Raw genomic sequence first — 25,444 nt, forward strand, 5'->3', positions numbered from 1 at the left:
TAGTAATATTTTATTTTTTGTTTTCTTTCTTTTTAACATTTCAAACAATTTTCAAGTTTAAATGTATTTTGATCTTGTTCACCCCATCCCCCATGTCCTACTAGATCCTCTCCCTCTCTTTACCCATCAACTTTAAGTTTTTTGTTAAAAAACAAAAAACCCAAATGTAACAACAAAACCAAGAAAACAAAGCAGAACTCCACCCAAAAAGAAACACACACACACACACACACATCAAACTGTAACCCAATAAAAAGTATATTTAAAACAGTGGGTTCTTTAAATGTTGATCTCCTGAAAGTGAGGCCTGCCATGGACTGCTTGATGTACCCAGTGCTATTCCATTAGAGAAAACTGATCTTTCTTCTCCCAGGTGGTATCAATGACAGTTCAGTTGTTAACATTTACCTTAGTGGGTAGTTCTCATTCATTCATTCGTTCATTCATTCATTAATTCGTTCATTCCCGATTGGCCTATGTGAGACATTTTGTTTCAAACCGCCACACTCTCTAAATGAAATCTCCAAATAATGAAGAAAACAAGACGCAACTGGCCATTGCTGGTCACCAGATGAAGCCTCAAGTGCAGAGTTTGAGTTATATATAATTGAGTTATTTGCTAAAGGGGCCCCATGAGATACCTAAATGACCCAGGCTGTTTTCAATATTATAAGTTTCCCTTCACAAACTGACAGAAAGGGCTCACGCTGAAGACAACACCTACACAACTCATTGAAAATTGAGGTACCACGGCCCTTTGCTTTGTGCTGACACAGAGGAACGCAGGACCTAGCCTGTGCGCTGAGGAGCCCTCCACCAGGCCCCTCCCTGGGCCTCTGCTGTCTTGCCCGCCAGTGAGCCCATTCCCCTCTTCTGCTTCTTGGATCATGGATGTGGGTCAAGCTGAGACCAGGCCTAGGGAGGGTGGTCAATGCAGGGAAGACGTGGCTGTCAAGATGATAGAGGTACTAACAACTGGCTCAGAAATTGCTACACCAGCTGAACAACATCCTACTGGAACAGGAAGGAGTCTAAATGTCAGCCAAAGGTTTGTGGCTTGAAACTGATTGAGTCTGCACATGATCGTGGCCTCAGAATGACTGCAAGACTAAGGGACTTTGCAATCAACGATGTACCCAGTTTAACTCGGTTCTTTGGCTTTGGTACAGAGACATTTTCCCTAGCTGTGAATTTATTGGGCTGACTCTTGGCTGAAATGAAGGCACAGGCGAAGCATCTTGGGTGTGTTGGACTGAGCTGCTTTTACTTGGCTGTGAAATCGATTGAAGAGGAAAAGAATGTCCCATTGGCAACCGATTTGATCAGAATAAGTCAGTAAAGGTTCACAGTTTCAGACTGGATAAGAGTGGAAAAATTTGTGTTAGAGAAAGTGTGTTGGGAAGTCAAAGCTACTATTGCCTTTCAGTTTCTGCAACTCTACCACTCACTCATTCAAGAGAACTTACCATTTGAAATTAGAAATGATCTTTCAAAATGATTTTAAAAGACTAGAAGCCCAACTTAAGGCATGCCACTGCAGGATCATATTTTCTAATGCAAAGCCTTCTGTGTTGACATTGTCTATCATTGCTTTGGAGATCCAAGCACTGAAGAAAGCGGAGTTAACAGAGTGTATTCAAAAAAATCCAAGATAAGTGGCTGAGATTTGACCTTCTGGCAAAGGCTTGTATCCAAGTGTTTAACTGAATATTCATTAAACAAGTGTTCCAAACTAAATATTCAGAAGTTAAAATGGATTGTGTCTGGACACACTGCATGGCAACTGAAGCACGGTTTCTATAGAATTGCTCACCTCCCAACAATTCCTGAAACCATCTCTTAGTGGGTAAATCTGGTTGTTATGCTCTGTATACAGAAATTCTTCCAGTGTGATAATTGTCTGCTCTAACAGAAGAATTGAAATACTCTCCGCATAAACATGGGATTAAAATAGTAAAGGAAAAATAACTTTGTTGCTGCAGTTAGCAAATACTAGATGGTATTCTCTACATACAACACACAGCAGTCTTAAGACAAAGGACTTGGCAAACCTCTAGATATATGGTAACACTTTCGTCAAAGAATTAGCTTAGGAAAAAGAATCCTTTAAGCCTTAATTTTAAAAGCAGTTGAAATGGCAGTTTTTAATTGCATATCACCTCACTGAGTCTTATTTAAACTTACAGAAGCCCATGCAGAATGACAAAAATATGTGACCTATATATGAACAAATTTGAGTCTGTTCATTAAGAAAGTGAAGTATAATCTTGGGTGATAGACTTACAAAATAATATAGGGCAGACAGTCTCTATGTTAGGTTTCTGGAAAATCCTGGAGTGTCTCAGTTCTACAGTTAGTATTTTACTTCTATAGCAGTAGGACTAATATAAATTTTATGCATAAAATATAAACTTGGTCGCTTATACATATACTTTTTTGCCATCTAACTTTCTTAGTCATAGCAAAATTTTTTATTTTTATGATTTAAAAAATGTTGCCAGGCATGGTAGCTAATGCAATGCCTTTAATCCCAGCACCAGGGAGGCAGAGGTGAGAGGATGTCTGTAAGTTTGAAGCTAGCCTGCTCTACACAGTGAGTTCCAGGACAACCAGAGAGCTACATAATAGAGAGAGCCTGTCTCAAAAGAAAAAGAAAGAAAATAAAAGAAAACAATAACAACAAAAAGTAAATGTTGCTGGGAAGATGTTCAGAAGGTAAGGGTGCTTGCCCCAAACCTGACAACCTGGCCCACGCTATGTAAGGAAAACAAACTCCCATAAGTGCTTTGGCAAGTTCTTCTCTGACAGATGCACGTGCCTCACAGCCCTGCAGTTAACATATGACCATGCATCTTAGACATCACCTGTTCACCTTTAGCATCTTGTAGAATGTAGGCAGATTTCTTTTAAGTTGGGTTTATATTGTTTGCTTAGGCAGTAGGATTGCAGCAGCAACAAAAACTATCCCTGAAGTCTTTCTCTGCCACTCTGATAGGATTTAAGCTAAGAAATCTCAGTCCCTTATCACATTATCAAAATGGTCTCAGGGTTGGGAAAACTCTTCTTGATTCTAGGCTTGGTAGAGCTATGCTTAGATTTGAATGCACCCATGAACCATTCAAATCAAGGCTAAAGATAAATGTGAAATAAAATGCTGAACCTTCCTTTAAACATTTATCTAACTTCCTAGATTGGATTAATCTATTGAAAATGCTATTGAAATCCTTCCTTTAAACCTTCCTTTAAACATTTATCTAACTTCAATAAATTGAATCAATCTATTGAAAATCTATTGAAAGTGATATTGAAAATAGTAAACTACATACATAATTTAAATCTTAGAATTTAAATTATGAGGTTTACATTAAAAAACCAACATTTCACAAACATACTTTAAGGTATCATAAGAACTATTTAAGCAGTAAATGGTTTCTTGGCACCCATAACCAAGTAATAGCTAACTTAGAGGTAGGATTTTTAAAATTATTGTACAAGAATTACATTTGCACGTGTGGATATTTTATATAAAGTGGATCTCACAAGTTTTGAAAATGTGTGGTTACCTTTAATATTTCTTCTAGAGAATAGGTGGTTTGTATCTATAATAAAAGAAAAATTCTACAGAATTGCTGCCTCAATCTAGTCCCATTTGAGAAAATTTGTTTATACTGAATTAATAACTGGATGAATTATCACTCTAATAATTTATTTGTTGTACTAAACTTAGTTCAGGCTTGATAAACACACTCTAGAAATTTTTACCAAGCTGTTTTTATAACTGCCACTGCCCCTAATGTAGACTATTGTTTTAAAAGAAAGAGAATGCATTTGCAAAACTTCCTCTGCTGTGTCTTAAAGGAAGTAAGAAGGCACAACCATAAATGTAAGACTATCATGGTTGTGTTCAGATTCCCCATGCTGGCCTTGAATGTAGATCTATACTGTTAAATTGTAAGGAACTCCTCAGTGCACTGTGCAGCTCAAGTCCACCCAGAGTGGCTGTACCCATTTTGACATATAATGGATAATGACATTTTCCATTGAGAAGCTGAAAAATAAACCAAAGAAACAGTGTATTTTATCCTTAACCTTTGTCATCCAGGTTTTAAGGATAACATTTCAGTTCTTCCTAAAGGCTGATTTGCTTCAACTTGAAAACAATATTTATTTTGAGTGGACAGAAGTAAACTAACCAACTCTCATTATGTTTTGAAGGAATATACCTTTCAATAAAATTATTTAAATGCAAAAAAAGAAAAGAAGATTGAGATAGCGAGCTGGTGTCTACATACAGCCTTCATCCATATGTTCCACTTATAAGTGAGTACATACCATGTGTGTCTTTATGAGCCTGGGTTACCTCACTCAGGATAATATTTTCCAGTTCTCCATTTGCCTGCAACTTACATTATTTCCTTGTGTTTAATAACCGAGTAGTATTCCATTGTGAGTATGTGCCGCAATCTCTTTATTTATTCTTTGGATGAGGGGGATCTGGGTTGTTTCCAGTTTCTGGGTATTATGAACACAGTAGAGCAAATGTCCTTGTGCGATGGTGGATCATCTTTTGGGTATATGTCCAGGAGTGATATAGTTCAATCTTGAGGAAGAACTGTTCCCAATTTTCTGGGAAAGTGCCAGACAGATTTCAAAAGTGATTATATAAGTTTGCACTCCCACCAGCAATGGAGGAGTGTTCCCCTTTCTCCACATCCTTGCCAGCATGTCACTTGAATTTTTTATCTTGGCCATTCTGACTGGCATAAGGTGAAATCTTTGAGTTGTTTTGATTTGCATTTCTCTGATGACTAAGGACTTTGAGCATTTCCGTAAATGTTTCTCGGCTGTTAGAGATTCCTTTGTTGAGAATTCTCTCTTTAACCCTGTAATCCATTTTTGATTGGGTTATTTGGTTTATTGGTGTTTAATTTTTTATATATTTTGGGTACAACCCCTGTGTTGGATATAGGGTTGGTGAAGATCACTTCCCAATCTGTTGGCTGCTATTTTGTTCTATTGACAGTGTCCTTTGCTTTATAGAAGCTTTTCAGTTTCAAGAGGTCCCATATATTGATTGTTGCTCTTAGAGCCTGTGCTGTTGGTGTTCTGTTGAGGAAGATTTTTCTTGTGTCAATGAGTTCAAGGCTCTTCCCCACATTTTCTTCTATTAGATTTAGTGTGTATGTGTTATGCCAGGTTCAGCAGAGAAGTGGGACTTGGGTCCCGAGTTTGATCGCTCTCGTAATAAAGCTCTTTTGCAATTGCATCGAGTCATCTCCTGGTGGTCTCTGAGGGTTTGGGGGCTTCAAAAGACATTTTGTTGCCCTGGAGTTTTTGCCTCCTCGGGACCCCTGGGATAGGGGGACTGGAGTGAGGATCTGTTTCTGCCTCCTCAGAACTCCTGGGATAGGGGAACTGGAGTGAGGATCGGTTTTCTGGAACTTCTGTGGCAGAGAAGTCCAGGTTTTCAGTGTTACTTGGTTTCTGTGTGTGATTAATTGTTGCTTTTTTTTTTCTTGGTGTTTTGCCTGGAGTTACTGTTTAATTTTTGTGATTAATTGTTTGTGGGTTTGCATCTACTTGAGAGTGCTTGATTTTACTTTTGTTTAAAACTGCAGCTGTTTTCATTTCTATGATTTCAGTTTTGTCCCGTGATGTTAGCCCGGGTATAGGCTGTAAGTTGTTGCCTTTGGTTGCGTTTTTGTCTGAGACAGCCAGTTCTTTTTTGTGTATGGGTGATTTACTATTCGTTGAAATTGTTCTCCTTACTTTTTTTGCGTTCTCCTGAATTCTCTTGATGAATAGACTGATTGACGATATGGGACGGAATACCTCCAAACCTCTTGACTTGGTTCTGACTCATTTTGGAGAAGTTAAAACTAGAGCTCATCGTCTTTCAGTTGATGTGAGAAAAGAAAAAAAAAATGACTTTTTTTTGCAGCTCAGAATGGCTCACCTTCAATGTGAGCTGGTTGCCAGAAGGAACTTTCCACCTTCCCATTGAACTTGCCATGGGAAATAGAGCCTTTCAGAAAGCATGCGGGCACTCAGACCAAGTGCCCCATATTGTAGTTTGGAAGGATCTACTTATTCATCTGCCTCCGTACATTAAGCCTTTTCTGACCCCCACTAACAGACCTCCTTCCACAGGCTCTCCAAAACCAGAGGCCACTGCCCTGGCTCCATAGACCCTCCCCCCCCCCCCCCCGCTTAATCTGTTTTGCAGGATGGGACTCCCATGGAAATAATTTTTCTACCTCCTCCTCCTCCCACTCCTCAACTAACTCCTGCTCCTTTATCCAGGTTGGAACCACCATCTGGCCAAGCACCAAGGACCCAGAGCCTCCATGAAGCTTCTCCCTCTGGGGAACCAGAGGCAGATTCTACAGTCCTTCCCTTATGGGCCACGGGGCCCTCCAGATGCTAATGGCAATAAGTCTCATCATTACTGACCTTTTGCCACATCACAGGTTTAACTGGAGAACTCAGAATGCCAAGTTCTCTGCTTTTTACCCACCAGCCCACCCGGGAGGATTGCCAGCAGCTTTTACAGGTCTTGTTTACCAAGAGGAGTGGGCATGTATTATTTCAGAGGCACACAAAAATGTCCCAGACACTACAGGAGTTCCAACTACAAATCCCATACTGATGATTACTTTCCCTATAAGAGGCCCAATTGGGATTACAACACGGCTGCAGGTAGGGAACGTCTCCTAGTCTACTATCAGGCTCTGTTGGCAGGTCTCAAGGCAGTCACAAGAAAGCCCATTAATTTGACCAAGATGTACAGAAACAGGAAAGAATAGTCAGAATATAGCTAAGTTTATTGGGGCAGATTGGAGATTGCATTGTGCATATGGGCCCCAAAGTTCAGGACAGGTAGAGAGGAAAAACAGAACATTAAAAGAGACCTTAACAAAATTGACCTTGGAGACTGGTACTGACTGGGTGATGTTCCTTTCCATTTCCCTTTACAGGGATAGGAATTCTCCTTACCAGCTAGGTTTAATTCCCTTTGAGATTATATATGGGATGCCAGCCCCTATAGTACCCAACCTTAAGATTGATGCTACTGCTGAAATGGATTAAAACAGGTTTTGAAAAATGTTTAAGGCTTCTGTGCAAGCAGGCAGCTCTTAAAGGGGCAACAGCAGCTTCTCAGGTAAAAAAAAAAAAAAAAAGCTACAAGCCTCTATGGTCATAAAAATTGGATTTAACAGGTAACAAGATGTTCTTCCCTTGAAATTACAGCTAAAGGGAATAAAAATAAGTTTTATAATTTTGTTTGTTTGTTTTGAATATATAAGTTAACTATGTACTATATATCTTGATATATTATTGATTATTAAATGTACTAATAATCAATACTACACATAATTTCTGTCCTGTTTTAAAAACCAGGATTATAAAAATAATAAGATTTAAAACTATGTTTATATAAAATATTAAAACTGCACCTCCATATGTTTATATATAGGAACTTCTTTCGCTGGCAGCCAACATCAAAATAATACATTTAATATTGATTTTAAAAGTACTGAATTGTTTGCACTGATAAAATTTGGTTTTGCCTTTTAAAAATATGGTTATACTTTGTGACTTCATTCCTAAAAAGGGTGCCTTATTTTGATATTGCAAAAACAGGTTATTTAAAAAAAAAAACTATGTTTAAGGCAATAAACATTTTAAAGTTTATCAGGTATTTTAGACAATGACCTTAGGCATTCTAACAGAGAACTTGGAACAGTTTCTCAATCCTTTGGGGGAGAACAAAAGACTTTGATATTTGTTTTGTTAATTTTACCAAATAAAACCAAGTTATACCATTTGAGCCAATTATGAAAATTGTAGTTTTGATAAAATAATAAAAATTATTCTGATAAAAACTTTTATATGGTTTAAAAATTTAAAAAATGTCTGGTTAAATCAAAAGAATGGAGCTGGGAAAAGCCTAACCTGAAGATATACAGACTGTTATAAAAGATATAAATTGTATTTGCTTTGGTCTTTACACCTGCAAGCATGATTTGAGAAAGAACTATAAGATATATTGCTCTTCATTTGAAAGGCTAAAGTTTTTTTTTCAATACAAAATGTTTTCTTACGCTTTTTAGCCCAGGTTTATATCGGGTTATATTCAACTCATTTTTAATTATTATAAAAATATATGCCTGGTTGCAAGTTCCTATATAAATTATTTAATGCTGTCTCTAAATGAAATTTTTGTCCTTTATGCTTTTTTTGCTGTTCAGTTTTAATGCAATATGATAGGATGACAAGATTTTCTGGCCCTTCTATGTATTGTATTTGATTGAAAGTTTTGCTTTGATTTTAGTTCAGAAATATATTTGAAGTAATGCTAATAAACATAAATAACTATATAACTATATATTTATATTTATATAAATATAAATAACTGCTAATAAATGTGGTTAGTTATAAGAGTGGATTTTATCTGGTATTTTGTTTATGGGTAATTATAAAGTTGGCCTACATAGATCTACTGAAGATGAATATGGGTTTAAAAATATTTATTAAAGAAATATGCCAGAATTAGAGATTATAGCATTCTATTTCATAGGATGCAATTTAAAATAAATAATTTAAAGAGAGATAAAAAATAATTCAGATATGCTGGCCCTCAAGCTTGTCAAAGATCTGATGAATATGTCATTTTAACATGTGTAAATTTATTATGACAAAGAGTCCCAAAATCCTGGCAATAGCTCCCCCAAGGTCTCCAAGAAGATTTGGGCACAATGTGTCTCTGGATTATGGTATGCTAGCCACTGGGCAAGACTGCCCCAACTGGCCCACTGCCTGGGCCCAGACTAAACTGTGGACAAAACTGTTGACACCTGGAGAGTCAATGTTTCACATTGCTAAGGGCGAGGTGAGGCCATTCTCTCGTTTCTTTCTCCACAGAGACAGTCTCTCATCTTCTGTGCCTGATTGCTGGACTGCCCTGATCATGATGCCATGAGACCACAGGAGCCAAGGACAGCTGCCTAGAGTGATGGACTGATTAGTTGTCACTGTCATTTTGATTGGTACATGGATTGGTACATACTTATCCTTCTCAGGTCTCTGATCACATTGATGGCTAAGCTAAGATAATGGTAACCTTGCAGCTAAAGATCAGATAGTTAGATCCATTGTTAGTGTATTGGCTAATTTATTAGTTAGTTAAAATTACCAGGTACAAGGTTTTTCTGTTTAAAGAAGGCAAGCAGGTTTGCCTAGCCTACAGGCTTCATGTTAATTATCTGTCTTATAATGGATGGCTAGATAGAAAGATAATGGAGTTTATGTAGGGTCTGAGGATATAAGAGTTTACGTTTTGAGAATCTAGAAAATGTCGTTTGGTCTGGGAAAATGTTTCAGGGTTTATAAATGCAAGAAAGATTGGAGGATATAAGTAGATGTTTTAAGATATATGAACATAAATTATAATGATACAGAAAAATGATTTGAGGCATATTAAAAATGGGAGATATTTTAGACTTCTCTCCTCTCTCTGCTATTGTTGTGCTTATGTTGTTATAAGATTTCAGGAGTCCAGAGTTATGACATTGAGAACTAATAGAGTTCTGATAAGCTGATTGTTATATATCCAGTCACAACTTTAAGATTTTAATTGCCTTTTGATGGTTTTCTGGAGATAAATATAAAAATGCATTTCATCATGCTAAACACGTATATACAATGTGTATATTTGACCCAAAAGCCAGAGCTTTTACTATGATATCTTTAATATTTGCCATTTTTCAGGTAGACTTTGATACAGAAGTTAAAAATATTTTAAATCTATTTTTTCTAGTTGCTTTGTTAAGGGAAGTCCAAGCATCCACAGTTCAGCACTAAAGCCACTAATGTATTTCTGCCTAACTTTCCAGTGTAACATGGAGATGGGAACTAAAAATAAATTCTAAGAAGATCTGAAAAAGAAAAGTGGCCCAGCTCTATTGGTGGCTGATTACCAACAGCTGTATCCACAGTTAAAATGTTAATTTCAAATCATGGATACACTTAAATTGTTGCTCATTCCATTGGATGCAGTTTTACCTGTTATTCACAAAATGTTTTAGAAAATCAAAAAGTCATGAGACCTGAATTTGACATAGCTCAAACAGACCCCAGATGAGTTTTTCCCTGGTCTTGTGATTCCTCATTTTTTCCCATTTATTAGACAAATTTTAATTTCTGTTTCTAGTTTAAACTTGTCTCAGCAGATTTTCATCTGGTTGAAACTGCAAGCTGAGATCTGAACTTCCTGGAAGCTGTCATGATTACTCACTGCCTTCTCGGATGGACCACCTAACCAGACGTTTCTGAGGACTGCCCCATTGCCCAGCCTTTGACTGGCATTTCAGCCTTCCTAGCCCCTGGTGTCAACGGTCCTACTGTCAGAACCTAAGTAGTTTCAGAAGACGAGACCACCGGTCCAAAATCCCACCTACAGACTGAAATGCTAAGTCAAAGGTGGCTCCCTGATATTAGCTATTATCTTGGGGATTACTTAGCTGGAGCAGAAACTAGTATTGCAATTCAATACTGAATGTACAAAGCCAGAGTTATAGCAGCTCAAGGGCAGAATCATTTGCTTTTGGCCATTTTTGGATGAGGTTTGCTTAACAAGTTGTTATAATATTTAAAAAGACTAGGAACTATACATTTAATGGTAATAAAAACCCAATACAGTCAGCTTGGAGATGACCTTGAACTGTAAGAGCCCAAGATTGGCCTCTTCAGTTATATGGAAAGGGGGAAATGAAGAGCTTAATATAGCCTCAATATAACTCCATTTTGAAATAAAGATCTTGACTGGGAACTGAATTCAGGTACCAGGAAATATCACAGAATGTACACCTGGCAGAAAACAAAGTTAACTCTCCTAGCAACAGCCTCCAGGAAATATAACAGAATAAATGCTTCAAAGAAAATAGAGACAAACTCCCTGGCAATAATCAATGGGAATCGGTTGAGAATCGGGTGGGAAAATTCTTCCCAATGTTTCAGATATGGTTTAGAAAAATAGCCATTGTGATTATATTCCTTAACCATTGTGATTATGTGCCTCAGAAAAGGTCACCCTGCCCTGCTAAACTTCACCTAATTCTGTAACACCAAGGCTTGTGCCTCCCTGCTTGCTGCCATGGAAACCCCCTGGCTCACAGACTTTCCCTTTAAAAATCCTGTTCACTCAGAGCTCGGGGTCCCACTTCTCTACTGCTGTGCCAGTGAGACTTGGGTCCCGAGTTCGATCACTCTCATGTAATAAAGCTCTCTTGCAATTGCATAGAGTCATCTCGTGGTGGTCTCTGAGGGTCCCGTGAACCTGGCATAACATATGGTTTTATGTTGAGGTCTTTGATCCACTTGGACTTCAGTTTTGTGCAGGATGATGAATATGGATTTATGTGCATTTTGCTACATGTAGACATTCAGTTAGATAGCACCATTTGTTGAAGATACTTTCTTTTTTCTGTACTATGATTTTGCTTCTTGTTCAAAAATCAAGTGTCAGTAGGTTTGTGCATTTATATCTGGGTCTTTGACTCCATTCCATTGATCAACCTGTCTGTTATTATGCCACTAATAAGCAGATTTTATTACTATTTGTAGTAAAACTTGAAATCTGTGATGGTGATACCTACAGAAGTTCTTTTAATTTACAGGATTGTTTTTGATCTATGTTTTTTTTTATTTGAATTTGAAAATTGCTATTTCAAGGTTTGTAAGAATGGTGTTGGGATTTTGATAGGAACTGCACTGAATCAGTAGATTGCTTTTGTTAAGAAGGCCATTTTTACTATGTTAATCCTACTAATCCATGAGAGATCTTTGGATGGGAGATCTTTCTATCTTCTTATATCTTCTTTAATTTCTTTCTTCAGAGACTTGAAGTTCTTGTCATACAGGTCTTTAACTTTCTTGCTTAGAGATGCAGTAAGATATTCTATTATTTGCTGTTACTGTGAAGGGTATTCCTAATTTCACTCTTAGCTTGTTCATTGTTTATATAAAGGAGGGCTGCTGAATTTTTTTTAGTTAGTTTTATAGCTGGCCACTCTGCTGAAAATGTTTGTCAGTATTTGTCAGCTGGTAGAGTTTTGGGGTTCACTTATTCATACTATAATACCATCTAGGAAGAGAGGTATTTTGACTTGTTCCTTTCCAATTTGTATCTCGTTGATTTCCCCTGGTTGTCTTATTGTGCTACCTAGGACTTCAAGTACTATGTTAAATAGATATGGAAAGGGTGGACAGCCTTGTTTTATCCTTAATTTTAGTAGAACTGCTTCAAGTTTCTCTTCATTTAATTTAATGTTGGTTATTGGCTTGCTATATACTGCCTTGATTATGTACAGGTATTGGTCTTATACCTCTTATCTCTCCAAGATTTTTTATCATGAAGGAGTGTTGGATTTTATCAAATGATTTTTCAGCATCTAATGAGATACTCATATACTCTTTTTCTTTCTGTTTGTTTATAAGTTTGATTATATTGATGGATTTTTGTAGGTTGACCCATCCCTGCATCTCAAGAATAAAGCCTACCTGTTCATGGTAGATGATGGTTTTTATGTGGTTTTGGATTTGGTTTGCAAGTATTTTATTGCATATTTTTACATCAATGTTCATGGAGAATATTGGTTTGAAATTCTCTTTTTTGATTGAATCCTTGTGCAGTTTAGGTATTAGGATGACTGTAGCTTCATAGAATGATTTTATCAATGTTCATTCTAAGTTGCAGGATATTTGATCCCCAAAAATGTGAACTGTAAAAGCCTGTTTCTTCTTTGGTGTGCTTCAGCCCTAACCCAAACCCGTAATCCAAGAATTCTCTCTCTCTTGTTTTTAATTGATTATGGTGTGGCTCTGCCCTAGCACACACCTTTAATCAAATCCTTTAATCTAGCTTTCTGTACATAGAATGTAGGAAAGTTAAACCTAGGTGAAGAGGCAGAGCAAGAAACCAGCTGATAGGGATTAAGCAGAAAGGAGGGACTTTGAGAGAAGAATATTTAAGACAGTATGAAGAAGAAGAAAGTTTTGTTTTGTTTTGGCTTTTAGCTTTTGGCTTTTTCCTCCTCAGCTTCTGGGTGAGCTAGCAGGCTTTTTTTTCTCCTGGGATGTCAGCTGAGCTAGTAAGCTTTTGGCCATGGGCTCTTTGGCTTTTGACTTCTTGGCTTTTCTTTCAGAAGTTGAGCTAAGTAAGAGCTGCTTTATCTGCCTCTTTGAGCTAGCAGGTTTTCACCCCAGCATCTGGCTTCTGAGTAAATTGGTAAATTCAAACAATTTGGGTTTTTCTTTCTTTATGATAACAGTTCTGTTTTTATTTTGTGGAATAGTCTGAGGAGTATGTTATTATCTCTTCTTTAAAAGTCTGGTATAATTCTTTGCTAAAACCATCTGGCCCCGGGCTGTTTTGGCTGGAGACTTTCAATGACTTCTATTTCCTTAGGGGTTATAGAACTATTTAGATTGTTAACATGATCTTGATTTAACTTTAGTAAGTGGAATCTATCAAGAAAACAATCCATTTCATTTAGTCTTTTCAGTTTTATGGACACTTTCAAGTTGTGAAGCTTTTGAAATATCTAATGATTCTTTGGATTTCCTCAATGTCTGTTGTTATGTCTCCCTACCTTTCCATTTCTGATTCTCCTAATTTAGACATTATCTCTCTGCCTTTTAGTTTGTTTGGATAAGGATTTGTCTATCTTCTTGAATTTCTCAAAGAATGAACTTTTAGTTGCATTAATACTCTATATTGTTCACTTTGTTTCTAAGTTATTTATTTCCAACCAGAGTTTGATTATTTCCTGCCATCTACTCCTCTTTTGTGTGTTTGCTTCTTTTTGTTCTAGAACTTTCACATGTTCTTGCTGTTAAGTAGCTAGTATGAGACAACTCCAATTTCTTTATGAAGGCCAATAGTGCTATACTTTCCTTGTGACCCATAAGTTTGGGTATGTTGTGCCTTCATTTTCATTGAATCTAGAAAGTCTTTAATTTCCATCTTTATTTCTTCTCTGACCCAGTGGTCATTGAGTAGTGAGTTGTTCAGTTTCCATGAGTTTGCTGGCTTTCTTTTGTTTCTGTTGTTGAGATCCAGCTTTAATCCATGGTGGTCTGATAAGATGCAAGTGATTATTTCAATCTTCTTGTATCTGTTGAGGCTTTCTTTGTGACCATGAGAAATGGGACCATCCCAAATTAGAAAGAAAAACAACTGGACCTTGAATAAGGGCCAGCTAAAAAGAAAGAGCAAGTCAGGCAATTTAGGGGAGGACTGTCCTTGAAGCTGTAAGCAGCCTGCTACAGAACCGAGAGATGGGAGAAGAGGGGAAGACTGTCCTTGGAGCTGTGAGTTCCCCGCTACAGCTGCCAACCGCATAACTGCTATCTTTTCTGCTAACTAATCAATGTAAAGGCCTGATTTTTTAGGAATAAAAACTCTGTGCTTTGTATGCTCGGGGTCGTCTCCTGCTTTGAAGTTTATTCCATCGCGATCGGAATAAACTGCCTCTTGTTTTTGCATCGAACCGAGGTCTGTGAGTCACTTTGGGGGAGGGAGCGGTACGGACCCTGCACCGGGAGTGCAGGTTTTGCAACTAAGTATATGGTCGATTTTGGAGAAGGTATTGTGTGGTGTTGAGAAGAAGGAATATTCTTTTGTGTTTGTATGAAATGTTCTGTAGATTTCCATTAGGGTCATTTGATTCCTAACATCCTGAGATTCTCTCTTCTATCTCTTGTATTCTGTTGGTGATGCTTCCTATGCCTGTTCTCTTTTTTAGATTTTACATCTTCAGTATTGCCTCAATTTGTTTTTCTTTATGGCTTCTATTTCTGTTTTCAGTTCTTGAAGACTTTTATTCATTTCATTTTTCTGTTTGTCTGTATTTTCCTCTATTTCTTTCAGGGAATTATTATTCTCCTCTTTAAAGGCCTCTATCATCTTTATAAGATTAGATTTAAGGTCATTTTCTTGTGCTTCAGGTGTGTTTGGTTATATAGGTCTTGTAGTAGTATAGCTGGGTTCTGATGGTACCATATTGCATTTTGTTGACCATGTTTTTATGTTGGCCTTTAACCATCTGGTTGTTCATGATCTTGGCAGGTATGGTGGTCCCTGATGGCAGTAGAGCTCTGGGATTGCAGATAGAGCTGGTAGACCCTGATGGCTACAGATTTTTGGTGATCCCTGACGGCTGCTGGCATTTGGGGTTGTAGGTAGGGCAGGGGCCTGAGAAGCATCACATGGAGGGCAGGGGCTAGACCTCACCACTGCTGGATTTGCCTGGAAGAACACTGCATGTAACAATTGGGAGAGGGGTCTCACCTGGTTGGCTCTCATGGCTGCTGGCCTCTGGGACTACAGGTAGATCTATGGCCCAGGAAGTGGTGCACAGGGGCATGGGGCAGACCTTCTAAATTGGGGATTCTTCTTCAGACTTAATTCTTCTGCAACTAATATTAGTTGATATCACTAATATTACTGAATGCATGATCTTGTTGTTTTTTACTTGTTGAGATTATAATATAAGTACATTATTCCTCCTTTCAATATTTCCCATATAAACTTCCTTGCTCCCTTTCCAATTCATGGCTTCATTCTATTTTCATTTATTTTGATATGTGCTTATTATATTTTATATAACACTATTATCCATATATACTTATATAATTGTTATATGTACATATATAATGCTTCTAAATACAAAGTATATATTCTGAGCTACATAAGTACAACTTGTTAAATTTGTATAATGTTATATATATATATATATATATATATATATATATATATATATGGTTTCAGAGCTCGTCGTTTGGTATTAGATAGTGAATTGGTGTGTTCTTTCCTGAAGACCATTTCTCTCATTCTCAGCATTCCTCAGTTACCTGTAGATCTTTGTGTAAGGATGAGGACTTATGTCCCTCCCTTCCATGTTAGCATCTCTGTTGTCACTGACACTCTTTAGCCCATGTTCAGGTAGTCGTGTTTGTAAAATTGTATCAGTGCAACTTCTGACATTCCTAGGAGAACCAACCTCTGTTCAGTTTTGATAGACCCGTGCAGATCTTATCTGCTTAACCTGGGATTTGAGGGCCTGAAAGAATAAGGCAAAATACAGTCTAATGCTGTAGACAACCCTACTTCAGTTTCAAAGCACTTTTACACAATGGTAACAAGAAAGCAATGGTCCCAGGAATGGTTAGAAAAATACGATCAGAAAAACATGTAAATAAATGCTAGTAAACACATACTAAGTATTAACAGAGCAGCCCTTTCCCAGAACTTTCTCAGGACAGATACATTTAAATACAATTTTTTAAATACAATTATACTTTATGGGAAAGAATGCATGAAGGGCAGAACAACATACCCAGTTTCAGGGTTTACTAACCAGATTGGGGTCTATAACTATGATCTGACATCTAACAAGAATAAATATGTTTTATAAATTGAATAAAATGTTTGTCACAGGAGGCACAAAATCATGTCCAAGAACAATTCAGGAAACAAAATGCACTGAGCTAAAAGGCCCTCTGTCTTTTTGCCTGAAGCCTTTCTCACAGTTCCTTCAAGGAATTTTCACCGTGGGTCATTTTTTTGACCATGTTCTAACAAACTTTATAGCAAATTACTTGTTCCTTTGGATCTTATAATCATTCTACCCACTATTACACAATGGTCTTAGATGCAGGAGCTATGTTTCAGCTGGGACTGGGCTTCACAAATTTGTGTTGAGATTGAATGTGGTTTTCTGTTGCAAATAGAAGTTTCCTTGATGCATCATTAGGACAGCATTTATCTGTGAGTATAAGGATAAGTGTTTAGAATTTAGTTAGGAGTTATGGTGATTTAGTAAAGCAGTGGTTATAGGTTCTCCTCTAAGATCTATTGCTTCATAGGCCTCAGGTATTGGCTAGATTTCCAGAATCAGACATGATTTATTTCTTGTCAAATGGGTCTTAAGTCCAATTGCTCTTGCTTACCATCAAGCTATGTGTGCCACTATTACACACTTAGGGTTAGCATGCCATAGCTTGTTAGGACTGTTGGCTAACTCCCTCCTTTGGAAGTTTGAATGGTACCTTTTTGTATCATGAAAACTAGTCCTTAGGGAAGAGGGTTCCAGGACATTTCCAACTCAGGGAACTCTGGGCTTTGTATCTGAAGTTCATGGAGTACATTCTCTTTTGATAGTAGAGCACTTGTGAGCTCTACTCCCTGATTAAAAAAAAAAAAAAAAAAAAAAAAAAAAACAAGATGCATTAAGACCTGAAACAGGATCGGAGTTCATTTTGCCACCATGGAAATATATTTACAGGAAAAAATGGAGGAATTGGAGCTTTTTAAAAAATATTGAAGTTCAGTAATATTTGAAAACTAACTCAATTCTTTCCACATTATACATGTGGAAAGAGAAGTGTTAATATAGGCTACAATTTTTGTTACAGTCTTTTTTAAAAAAAGATTTATTTATTATTATTTATACAGTATTCTGCCTGCATATATGCCTGCAACTTAGAAGAGGCCACCAGATGGTTGTGAGCCACCATGTGGTTGCTGGGAATTGAACTCAGGACCTCTAGAACAGTTAGTGCACTTAACCACTGAGCCATCTCTCCAGCCCATGGCTACAACTTTTGTGACTGCTTTATTTAGCCTGGTTTGGAACATAACAAAAGAAATATTATTAAACTCTCTGAAAGCCATTCTAATCCTTAAACATGCATTTTTGTTCTGCCTGTACGTTGTTGGTTCAGTCCAGTGTTTGAAAACAGAAGAAAAGAGAGGGTAGGATGGAGCAAGAGACCTAATGATGGAGAATATCATACTGAGCACAAATATTCATTCCAGCATAAGAATTATGGAACTTTTGAGAACAGCCAGAAGAGCCTTTGTTCCCCTAAGTCCTTTTCCAATGCTTCAAGCCCCTAAAGCATTTTTAATGAAGTAGCACAGTACTCATTCCCTTGTGAATCTCAATAATTCAGTAGATCTTTCTTTAATATTGGTGAACATACACTTAATTGAAATAAGTAAACAAAACTTGCAATAATATTTTGCACTTCTAAAGTAAGCTATAAGAATTCAGAGATGTATAAAAGCCACGAAAGTTTCCAAATTATATCCATGTTTTAAAGCCCTTAAAGTATTTCTCTTGCTTTGTCTTGATTGACAGCTTCATCTAATGTGTTTTAATGAAGTAGTGCGCTAGTCTCCTTTCCCTAGTGACTCTATGCACTCCAGCAGACCTTTCCTTAACATCTTTGCACTAGACATAACAGAAATAATTAAAGCAAAACTTACATACTATTTTGTATTTCCAAAGCAAGTTCAGCACATTATTATATAACCCAGTAATGACTTATTGGTTCATGAAAATGGTGATAATAATCCCCATGCTCTAATCATAAGAAGTTTAGAGCTGAAATAACAGATGATAATATAAAACAGTTTTAATTTCTCCATGGCTAATGGCCGAAGGGCTAGATAATCTTCATACAGTTTAGTTTTTAATAAAATTATTTTAATTTTCCTTTAATTAGATAAGAAATATCTCCTGGTTTAGTCTTTAAACTTTTAAGGCTGCTTCTAAATAAGTTAATTATAAATTTTATTAAAATAACTACGTGATTTTCAAAAGAAAATATTTCTTTTCACATATTTTGTAATTTCTAGAAAAGCCAGATTTCTGCTTCTTGGAAGAAGACCCTGGCTCTGCTGAGGCTTTATTACTATGTATTTTTACGATCATCAGTCAAAACAGTGTGAACGATTCAAGCACAGTGGGTGCCTAGGCAACCGCAACAATTTTGAAATTTGGACAAATGCAAGAACACCTGTGAGAATACATGTAAGTTTGTTTCTCATCTTATTTGGTCCATTTTCAGGTATCATTTAAAATGAGGTTTTCTTGAGAATGTACCCAGATTTTGTTTAAGCTGCACAAACAGAAATTAGGTGTGAAAGAGATTAGCTATTGTGTTAAAAATAAACACAGAGAATTAACACATCTATAAAGTTACTCTAAAACTCAAAATGTTTTTGGATACAGTACTCAACTTTCTTTTCTAGGAGTACTGCATTATACATTTAGCAAAATGGTGGGAGAGCTAAAATATCTTATAAAATATGAGGGTTAATATTTACTCATAAAAATAAGAAAATAATACAATATGTATTAACTGTTGCAGGATTTTGGTCACTAGTTGCAAAATTACTAATGGAAATCTTAAATTCTGTATGCATTTAAAATTTATTATTTGCTAACTTAGAACAGCAATGCAACTAAATTGCAAGAAGTCTGTACTTCTTAATTTACCAGTTACATTTTCGCATATGTAAAGATACGAAATTTGGTGTGTTTTCAGTTTGTATTGCTTATTTTTTTTTTTCCCCATGGTGAATAAGTTACAGGTAGACCACTACAGAACTGATCTTTGTACTGTAAAGAATTCTTTGGTTCCGCATTCTACCAAAGTGCCCAGCCTTTCAGGTAAGAATCTTATTTTTTATTATTATTGTATGACTATTTTATGGTAGCGGTAAAGGTGGAGGAAGTTCCAAGATGGCAGCAACCAGTGTGTATCATATCTAAAGAACAGAAGATCACAGACTATGAAACTGGTAAGTAAACAAGCAGCTGGATCCGAAACACCAATTTTGGTGATTCCTGGGCTTGAGGGAACGGCCCGGAAATTGGGGACTATCAGATCCAGGCGCTACCCCCCCCCCCCCATGCCCATCACCCAGGTCCAGGAGTCAGGAACTGCGAGGCCTCAGTTCCAGGGACCCTCCACTCTAACAGCCAAATAGTGGATCCATCCCGCCCTCCATAGGCGTCTGGATTTCAAGAACAGCATCCCAACCTCCAAACCACAGTTTTACTGGTCCCTCTGTGGAAACCAGGTGGACAATAAAATCATATGGAATCCTGGATCCAAGATGGAAGAGCCCAGGCAAATGTGAGTTCCAGGAGCGCAGGATCTGGTAGGCCTGTACGCCTCAACTCAGCTGCCTTCTGAGGCACTGGCTCCCCATTGGCTGCTACCTGAAGCAGAAAGCATAACACTTCCAACACCCACCCACAGCTGCCACCTGAGGAAACCTCGCCCCTGCACTCTGAGGCACTGTTGCCTGTGACACTGCTCTACCAGGTACCAGCACCCTGATTCTTCAAGGAGCTGAAGGAGCTTATGCTCCTTACCCTTCAAGGCACCTGCACCCATACCCTTCCCTGCCTTCTGAAACACACACCCCAGCATGGCTGAATCAGAAATGCCATCACGCATTTATTTGCCCCTGGACCTCTCTCATCATCCTGAAGAATACCCCCATCCCAGACTCTAGAGACAGGCAGATCCAGTCTTGAGTGCAGATTCCAGGAACAAACAGCTAAGGCTATAGACAACCAGATGAAGAAAGGCCAGCATAAGAACACAGTCAATAAAAACCAGGACATCATGGCTCCACCAACTACCCTCCCCCCGCAAAAAAAAATGGATATTCTAATGCAGCTGAAACACAGGAAAATGGCCTTAAATCTATGCTTATGTTTATGAGAGAGAAAGAGAATAAACAAATAAGTCTCTCAAAGAAATACAGGAAAATACAACTAAATAAATAGAGGCCATTAATAACAGACAGAAAACCATAAACAGTTGAAGGAAATGAATGAAACTGTATAAGACGTGAAAATGGACTCAACTCTCCAATAAAAAGACACAGGCTAACAGAATGGTTGCAGAAACAGGATCCAACATTCTTCTGCATTCAAGAAACACATCTCTGCAACAAAGATAAACATTACCTTAGACTAAAGGTCTGGAAAAATGTTTTCCACCCAAACGAACCGAAGAAACAAGATGCAGTAGCCATCTTAATATTCTATAAGATAGACTTTCAACCAAAATTAATCAAAAGAGATAGGGAAGACACTTCATTCTCATCAAAGGAAAAATCCACCAAGAAGACATGACAACTTTGAACATCTATGCCCTAAATACAAGGGCACCTGTAGGAGTTCCATGGTAATTTTTTTTCTTTTAGGCATAATATGATATCATCTGCAAAAAATTATACATTCAATTCTTCTCTTCCAAGTTGTATCTCCTTGAGTTGTGTTATTGCTCTAGCTAGAACTCCAATTACTACACTAAATAGATATGGAGCGAATGGACATTCTTTGATTTGATGCTGGCTATAAGCTTGCTGTAAATTGATTTTATTATGTTCAGGTGTGTTACTTTTATCACTAATCTCTCCAAAACTTTTATTATGAATGGATGTTGGGTTTTCTCAATGGCTTTTTTGGCATCTAATGTGACGATGATGTTGGTTTATTTCTTAGTTTGATTATATGGTAAAGTACATTGAGATTTTTTTCTATGTTGAACCATCTCTAAATCTCTGGGATAAAGCCTACTTGCTCATAGTGGATGATCTTATTGATGTGTTCTGGATTCAGTTTGCAAGTATTTTGTTAAGTATTTTTGCATCAATGTTCATAAGAGAAATTGGTCTGTAATTCTCTTTCTTAAATCTTCATGTGGTTTGAGTATCAGGATAACTAAGACCTCATGAAGTAAATTTGACAATGTTCCTTCTATTCCAAGACTGTGAAATAATTTGAGCAGTATTGGCATTAGTTTATCTTTGAATGTCTGGAAGAATTCTGTTCTAAAACCTTCTAGCCCTGTTTTTTGTTTGTTTTGTTTTTAATTGGGAGACTTTTACTGACTGCTTCTTTTTCCTTAGGGATTATAGGTCTATTTAAATTGTTTATCTGATCTTGAATTAGCTTTGGCAAGTGGTATCTATCAAGAAAGTTACTCATTTCTTTTAGGTTTTCCAACTTTGTGGAATACAGGTTTTCAAAGTATGACCTAATGATTTTTTGGATTTCTTTCATGTCTGTTATTCACCCCTTTTTCCTTTCTGACTGCATTAATTTGAATGTTCTCTCTCTGTGTCTTTTAGTTAGTTTCGATAAGGGTTTGTCTATCTTGTTAATTTATTCAAAAACCAACACTCACTCTTTTATTTTCTGTATTATTCTCTTTGTTTGTATTTAACTGATTTATTTCTAAGTTTATTTGCTGCTGTTTTTTCTGCTTGGAGCTGTGCTTACTTCTTTATTTTATTTTTTATTATTAGTTACATTTTATTCACTTTGTATCCCAGTTGTATCCCATTCCCTCATTCCCTCCCAATCCCACTCTCCCTCATCTCCTCCCTGCCCCTTTCCAAGTCCACTGATAAGGGAGGACCTCCTCCCGTTTCATCTGACCCTGTTTTATCAGGTATCTTCGGGACTGGCTGCAAAGCCTGGAGAGGATAAGAGCTCCATAAGGACCAAATATATCTGGGCACAGGGGTCTTATATGAGACTGTTTCTCCAACCAAGGACCACGTATGGATATAACCTAGAACCTCTGCTTGGATGTAACCCACAGTAGCTCAGTATCCAAGTGTGTTACCCTAGTAAGGGGAACATGGACTATTTCTGACATGAACTCAATGGTGGGCTCTTTGACCTCCCCACCCCCTAAGGGAGGAGCAGCCCTGCTAGGCCACAGAGGAGTACTTTGAAGCTTACTTCATTTTGATATAGAGCTTTCAAGTGTCCTGTTGTTAGTATGAGATCTCTCCATTTTTTTAATTTAATGTAGGTACTTAGTACTATAAACTTTCCTCATAGTATTGTAATGCCAGGTTCATGGGACCCTCAGAGACCACCAGGAGATGACTTGATGCAATAGCAAGACAGCTTTATTATGAGATAGATCAAACTCAGGACCCAAGTCTCACTGATGCAGCAGTAGAGAAGTGGGACCTCGAGCTCTGGGTGAGCAGGGTTTTTAAAGGGAAAGTCTGTTTGCAGGCGGTTTCCATGACAGCAAGCAGGGGGGTACCTGTTTCCATGACAGCAAGCGGGCGAGGGGCATGTCTTCACATTACAGGATTAGGTAAAAGTTAGAGGGGTTAGGTAAAAGTTAGAGAGGTGAGGTGACCTTCTCTGAGGCACATAATCACAATTGCTATTCTTCTAAACTATATCTGAAACATTGGGAAGAATTTTCCCAGCCAGGGAGATTGTCTCTATTTTCTCTGAAGAATTTATTCTGTGATATTTCCTGGAGGCTGTTGCTAGGAGAGTTAACTTTGTTTTCTGCCAATGTGTACATTCTGTGATATTTCCTGGTACCTGAATTCAAATCCCAATCAAGATGGCTCTTTATTTAAAAATGGAGTTATGCTCAGGCTAACTTAAACTCTTTAGTATGACTTTCATTGTGTCCCATAAGTTTGTGTATATTGTGTATTCATTTTCATTGAATTATAGAAAGTCTTTGATTTTTTAAAATTTCTGTCTTGACCCAGTTTTCAGACAGTAGAGTTTTTCAGTTTCCATGAGTTTATGAGGTTTCTGTTGTTCTTGAAATATAACTTTAATTTGTGGTGATCTGATAAGATGGAAAGAGGGCTACTTCAATTTTCTTGTATCTCTTGAGACTTACTTTGTGACTGAGTATGTACTCAGTTTTGAAGAAAGTACCATGAAGTGCTAAGAAGAAGAAGGCATGTTGTTTTAAAAAAAATGAAAATCCCAACCATTCTATTTTACTAGTAAAGACTCAGGAGCCAGATGCTGGGGTGAGAACCTCCTAACTCAGATAGTCAAGGAAAGTACCCAGCTGACCTTCCTCCTCAGCTCAGGTCCAGATGGAAAAAAAAGGCTCACTAGCACAACTGACAGCCCAGGAGGAAAAGGCCAGAAAATACCCAAGGCCAAAGGCTTGCTAGCTCAAAGCTCAAAACACCAGGTAGCTAAGGAGCTGAAGCCTAAGGTAAAGTGAGAGCTTAAGCTAAAAGCTTTTTTTCTTTCTCCATCCTGTCTTAAATACCCCTCAACTCAAAGTCCTTTCTACTCTTTAGTCCGTGTCAGCTGGATTTTTGCTCCACCTCTTGATGTAGGATTAACTTTATTATTTAATCTGGTGTACAGAAAGCTCTTGGATTAAAAGTGTGTGCTAGATCTGGGTGAACCACATGATAATCACTTGTTTACAACAAAAAGTTCTTGGATTAAAGGTATATGAAAGGGATCAACCATATCAAACAGAAAACATGGTTTTAAAGTATACAATTTTGGGATTCAAAATGGGATCAAGTATCCCACAACAAAGATATATTCTTTTTTGTTGTTGTTGTTCTGGTGAAATGTTCTGTACAGATATGTTATCTCTTACAATAACAGATATGTTTCTTAGCTCTTTGTCAGGATGACCTGTCCATTGGTCACAGTGGGATATTGTAGTTTGTCACTATCAATGTGTGAGGATTGATGTGTAATTTAAAATTTAGTAATGATTCTGTTCCATAAATAGGTGTATAAATATCAAGAGTTGAAACTTCACCTTGGTGGATTTTTTTCCTTTGATGAGTATGAAGTGACTTTTCCCATCATTCATTAGTTTTGGTTTGAAGCCTAATTTGTAAGAAAATAAAATGTTGAGACCAGCTTACTTCTTAATCCACTTGCTTTAAAAAAATCTTTTTTTTCCCCAACACTTTATGCTTAGGTAATGTCTATTTTTAATGTTGAGGTGTGTTTCTTGGATGTAGCAAAAGAATAAATACTGTTTGTCTATCTATTCTGTTATTCTGTGGCTTTTTATTGTGAAATTTAGTCCATTGATATTGAAGGATATCAACGACTACTGATTTTTTCACATAAATTTAATAGCTGTAAATGTGCATAGTAATGTATATATGTGTGGTACAGTTTTTTCTTTATTATTATTATTTATTACAATTATTCACTTTGTATCCTGGCTGTAGCCCCCTTATCACCTCTGGGTCCCACCCTCTGGGTATAATGTTTTTTTTGCTGGTTTTTTTGCATATGTGCATTTCTATTTACCAGCTAGTATTGCATTCAGCAGATAGCAATCTGGTAGCCAGGAAAGGGAAGTCCCACCTTCTAAGATAGGCAATAAGTGCAATACTTATCTGGAGCCCAACTGACCTGAGAGGTGGAGTCAGGTGGATTTCCTGCAGCTTACAAGAATTATTTTTAAGTTTTAAGAAGGAGATAAAACTTTGGACACGTTAGCATCATAATTGTTATCTGCACTGAAATATACATTGTAGAAAAGGCAGTAGACACACACATTTGTGTTAAAAGCATAAGCATTCTTTAAGGTGAGCTATGAAAAGTCAGAAGCCTTCCTTGAAATAGAAGTGGAAGCTCACTTGATCTTAACTATTAGTATAAATACATATGATGGAGACTTAAAATCTTGAGCTTGGAACCATAATAGTGGGCAGTATAGGGGAAAGTTTTTGTATTAGAGTTAGATTAATAAATCAGAGCTTTACTGATAAAAGTCAAAGCACTGGACAGTCAATATA

General features: G+C 37.2%; 1 pseudogene; it reads left to right on the plus strand.

Annotated features, from left to right (window-relative positions):
- Positions 1–956: 956 nt before the first annotated feature.
- Positions 957–1,843, plus strand: LOC110543322 (cyclin-G1-like; annotated as a pseudogene).
- The last annotated feature ends 23,601 nt before the right edge of the window (positions 1,844–25,444 follow it).

Source organism: Meriones unguiculatus, chromosome X (assembly GCF_030254825.1).
Source record: "Meriones unguiculatus strain TT.TT164.6M chromosome X, Bangor_MerUng_6.1, whole genome shotgun sequence".
Taxonomy (NCBI): Eukaryota; Metazoa; Chordata; class Mammalia; order Rodentia; family Muridae; genus Meriones; species Meriones unguiculatus.